Source organism: Rhipicephalus sanguineus, chromosome 2 (genome assembly GCF_013339695.2).
Source record: "Rhipicephalus sanguineus isolate Rsan-2018 chromosome 2, BIME_Rsan_1.4, whole genome shotgun sequence".
NCBI classification, from domain to species: domain Eukaryota; kingdom Metazoa; phylum Arthropoda; class Arachnida; order Ixodida; family Ixodidae; genus Rhipicephalus; species Rhipicephalus sanguineus.
Window position 1 is genome coordinate 8,314,433 of NC_051177.1, and position 5,034 is coordinate 8,319,466.

Sequence of the window (5,034 nt, forward strand, 5' to 3'; positions counted from 1 at the left end):
GTCTTTCCGACTGCCGTAACCGTGCATGTGAGAGGCCGGATAGGCGGTGTTGTCAGGCTTGGGCTGGACGCAGGAAGACTCGCAGCATAACAGAGAAACTGGTTAACCAGGCTTAGTTAGGGCTACACACATTGTAACATGTCTTCACACGTCCGCGTCCGTGATTGAACTACGACGCATATTGCACTGCGACGCACCAAAGAATCCCGGAAGCGGAAACACAATGTGGCTCACTTTGCGGCTAGCTGATGCGCCATCTGTAGTAGGCCACGCTCACCGTGTCTAGCACATCACTCACATTCCACCTCTGTCCGGATGACCAAGTCCCTTGGTCTAACCTGATGTCCTCTTTCAAGTGGTGGCGAAGGCATTCGTCGCCTCTCCTCACATGGACTGAGTGAAGATGGCTTGTGCTTCCTGCCAGGGCTCATGCTTCTACGGTGCTCATGACGGAGCCTAGGCGATTTGCTACTGTAAGGCTTTTAACGTGGAGGGCTTGGCCGCGGTCTACATCTTTCGGGTGATGCGGACGCCATAATATCAGAGGACGATGCTGAGCCACTTCGTCTGCGGCCACCCTGCCTGCGTCTAGCTCCTCTGGACTTATCACCTGGTGGCCTTCGGGCAGCTGGGCTCTCGTCTGAGCTGCTCGCTCACTCCTGCGGGCCCTGAGAGCGGTAGTGGCGCTTCTGTTGCAGAGTTTTTGTGCTGGCCCAGCTCTTCCAGGGACGGAGGGCTTGCTGCTTCTCTGGTTTTGCCTTCTTGACAGAACCATGACTTGAACTTGAGGCTGACAAGGAACTGGTAGTGGACCTGCGACGTCGATCCTTGGTTGGCGGAGTGCGCTGCCTTTCCGGGCTCTCGGGCCTCTTATTTTCTGTAGACTCTTTCCGGATTTCAACCAATGGTGATGCAGGTTTCTCTTTGGGCCTTAGCTGAGTGGCTAGAAGCGTTACACCTGTGGCTGGGTGTTGAAGCTGAGTTGGTTGTGGTGGCTGGAAGATCAAGCCAGCTTCCGCTGCCGGAAACTAGTCTTCACCCAGGATAACGGGAAGAGTGTTGTTTTCCAAAACTGCTGCCTCAACAACACCAGTTATAAGGCCAATAGTTATCTTCAGGAGGGCCGATCCAACCGGTAGTGCTGCCTTCAACAACGGAAAGAGGCAAATTGGTCCATGGAAAGAGCATTGTAGCGGGAAGGATGTCTTTAGAAATCAGTGTCACTTTCGAGCCAGAGTAAGCTTCTTGCTCTCCGACTAATGCAAATGTCGCCGTAAAAAATGGGTACTGCTGTTGGGATCCTTCTAGTTTACCGGGCATACCGTGAAAGGTCTGTGGCTGTCCGGCGCCAGGGATGGGAGACGGTTGGGTCCATGATGTGTTGTTACGCGAAGGACATGCCACTGCCAAATCCCCTAACTGTTTGAAGTTGTAGCAGACTGCTTGCGTTATGTCCTGGCCACTGCCAAATGCTGGGGCCCCGTAGCGTGCAGACATCGTTTCATATCGTCGTTCTTGTTGTTCTCTGAATAACTCAGAAATTAGTTGTCTTCGCTGGGCTGTTGTCGGCGCTGTTGGCTGGAAACTGTGCTGGTGATGTCCTAAATTGCCATTTTGAAATGATTGCTGGGGCGGCCTTACTGGTGGTCGTACACTTGCCGTGTTTTTGCTATGTTGAGTGCACTTGTCCGGGCTTGTGCACGTGGATATGAAGTCACGAACCATTCAAGGTCTATTAGCCGCGATGGCTCCAATAACATATGGCCCTTGGAGGGCTTGTAATAGGTAATCAATTTTCTGGGCGTCGTTAAGCATGACGGGGCAGTTTTCAATCATCCGTAGTTTCGCGTAAGCGTACTCTTGAAGGCTCTCGCCTGGGCCCTGTCTACTTTTTATAACGCGCTCCTGCCATTCCAAGAGGGTGAGCTCTGACGAAAACGCGTCTTTCAAGCGGCACTCCATGTTTCCCAGGTCGGATGCTGATTTCCGAAAGCGAGGTGCCAATCCCCAGTGCTGCCGTTGAGCCTACTTGCTGCAATGAGGCGGGTGGTGGCGTCATCCCATGCGGCAAGCTGCTGTACACGTCACTGAGCCAGGCATTAACATTTTGCGCTGGCGAATTATCGAAGTAGGCAATCGATGAGGACAGGTCAGGCAGTGTGGTAATTGTAGTCGAGGGGCGTGGGAGCTGCTGGAACAGAAGTGCCAGGCTTTCGAGCGTTGCAGAATCAAAGGGCAAACCCGCGTTGCTGGCGACCTCGGTGCTATCGGCGCTTGACCGCGGTGTTGCCTCACGACATTGGCGAATGTCGGTTTCGAGACGCTGAACGAGCTCTTCCTTGGAGCCGGCGCTGTTTAATCTGCGACGGCTCAGCTCCTCGCGGAAAAGGTCGATTCCGAAGCGCAGCATGGTTGCAATCTGCTCCCAAATAATTCCAGGCACGACGCACCATCAGGCAAGGCGAGTGGGCGGAACGCGGCAGGTCAGACGCGGGCTTCGATCTTTGGGCTAGCTGCCATTTTTCAATCACTGTGCGTTATTTTCTTCTAGTGCGAAGTGAACAGCGAGTGGCGGTAAAGACAAGAACCTTTTCAGACGCGAGTCTTCGGCGGCGTGGGTACAATGGTGAACGCGGTTGAAAAGGCGTAGGGCTATTGACCAGCGTTCTTGCGCTACAGTGGCTGGCTCGCTTGGCAGAGGTCCGACGTCGGCTGCGCCAAATTTGAGGCTTGGCTGGACGCACGAAGACTCGCAGCATAATAAACTATTTAATCAGGCTTAGTTAGGGCTACACACATTGTAACACGTCTTCACACGTCAGCGTCAGTGACTGAACTACGACGCACATTGCACTGCGACGCACCAAAGAATCCCGGAAGCGGAGACACAATGTGGCCGACTGTGCGGCTAGTTGCTGGATGGATGGATGGATGCTATGAGCGTCCCCTTTAAAACGGGGCGGTGACATGTCTGCCAAGTCAGCCCGACCTTGCTTCAAACAGTAAAGCGCTTCCCCTTGAATTATCATAAAACCTTTCCCTCCTTATTTCGTTTTTTCCCTTTCGGTAGTTACTCAGAGCCGGCTTCTTTTCCATCGCTGCCATCCAATAAGTCCTCTCCGCCTCTCTGACCTTCCGCTTAATGCTCCTTGTTGCCATATCGCCCGCACTGCTAGCCGTATATTTACTGGTGAGCCTCCTAGTTCTTTTTCTCCACTGCGTGTCAACGCTTTTTCTATACGAATACCTGAAAACCTTCTCTGCCCATCTACTGTTCTTCATTTTCCTCAGCCTCTCTTCGAATCTCATTTTGCTCTGAGCTTCCCTCACTTCAAAGCCTGTCCATCCCATATCACCCTTTACAGCCTCATTTGTCGTCTTCCCGTGAGCGCCCAACGCGAGGCGGCCCACCGTCCTTTGATTTACATCCATTCCTGATTGTACCTCTGACTTCATGCACACTACTGAGTTCCCAAATGTAAGCCCCGGGACCATCACACCCTTCCACAGCCCTCGAAGCACCTCGTACCTATTGTATCCCCATAAAGCTCTGTGCTTCATAATTGCAGCATTCCTCTTTCCCTTTGCTACCGATGCTTTCTCTTGTACCTCCATATATCTATCCCCCTCATTTACCCATACTCCGAGGTACTTGTACTCGCTTACCCTCGGTATTTTTTGGCCCTGTATAAAGACCACATGTCTTCGTGATCATTGAATACCATCAATCCACATTTTGCTGCGCAGGTCACGTTACGCCATCTGTAGTAGGCCTTGCTAACCACATCTAGCACATAAAGTCACTAGAACGGGAGAAGTACCGCGACCGTGCCACCCGCCGCCATATTTGGTCCAGCGCCGCTGAAGCTGCAGCGGCGCGGTGTTGATTTTACCCGGAGTAACGCATGCCTTACGCATTGCGTGCGCTTTTGCAGCCCCGAATGAAGCATACCGTTGTTGTATAACTGATTAGGAAAGAAATAGCGGCAGTTCTCACTTGCCTACACGCGCACGCGCGCGTAGTAACGCAATGAAGAAATGCGAACTGCGCGGCATTTACGCGCTCGGCTGTCGGCATTTATTAAAGGGACTGTCTACCGCTCGGAAAAATTTTTTTGATTGTGGTGAAAATGAGAAGATCGTTCGTCACATCGGCGGCAACGAGCGCGCTTTCGTCCCATAAGAAAAGAATTATAATTTTAATCTGATGTTGAAAACCGTCACAGAATGACCGCTAGCGTCACCCAACAGCAAAGCGGTCGCAATTCCCGCAATCTATAGGTGTGACAGACTATCCGCGCAGATGGACTTATTTTGCTTAAAAACAAACATGTAGAACTTGAGAGTGTATTTTCCGCTCTTGAAACAGCTTTCGATTGCGTCAAAAAGTAATTTTTGCTGTATTTTTTTATCTCACGCGCCCAAAAAGACGCCTGGCGGCGCTGCCGACGCCGCCGCTTTCGAGTTCGTCTGCTTCAACACCCGCGCTGGTTGTACCGTTACGTTGCACTGTCGTTAGGATGTCTCGCGGCCCCGCCACGGTGGTCTAGTGGTTATGGCGCTCGACTGCGGGCCCGAAGGTCGCGGGATCGAATCCCGGCTGCGGCGGCTGCATTTCCGATGGAGGCGAAAATGTTTGAGGCACGTGTACTTAGATTTAGGTGCACGTTAAAGAACCCCAGGTGGTCGAAATTTCCGGAGCCCTCCGCTACGGCGTCTCTCATAATCTTATGGTGGTTTTGGGACGCTAAACCCCAGATATTATTAATATTATTATTATGTCTCGCGCGTGCTGCTCTGTGAAGGCATGCATTTATAATCGCTACATCAGTACAGGAGTTTCGTTACATCGTTTGCCTGCAAGACCGTTACAGAAACGTCTGTGGGAAGATTGCGGCAGCAGTGCTAAAATAAACGCATAGACTGCAATCATAGCAAAACGAGTGTTCTGTAATCGTATAATAAGGCTTCATTTAACCGATGGTGCGCTTAAAACGACTGTCACATTCATTGCATTAGTGTTCAGAGAAAAAA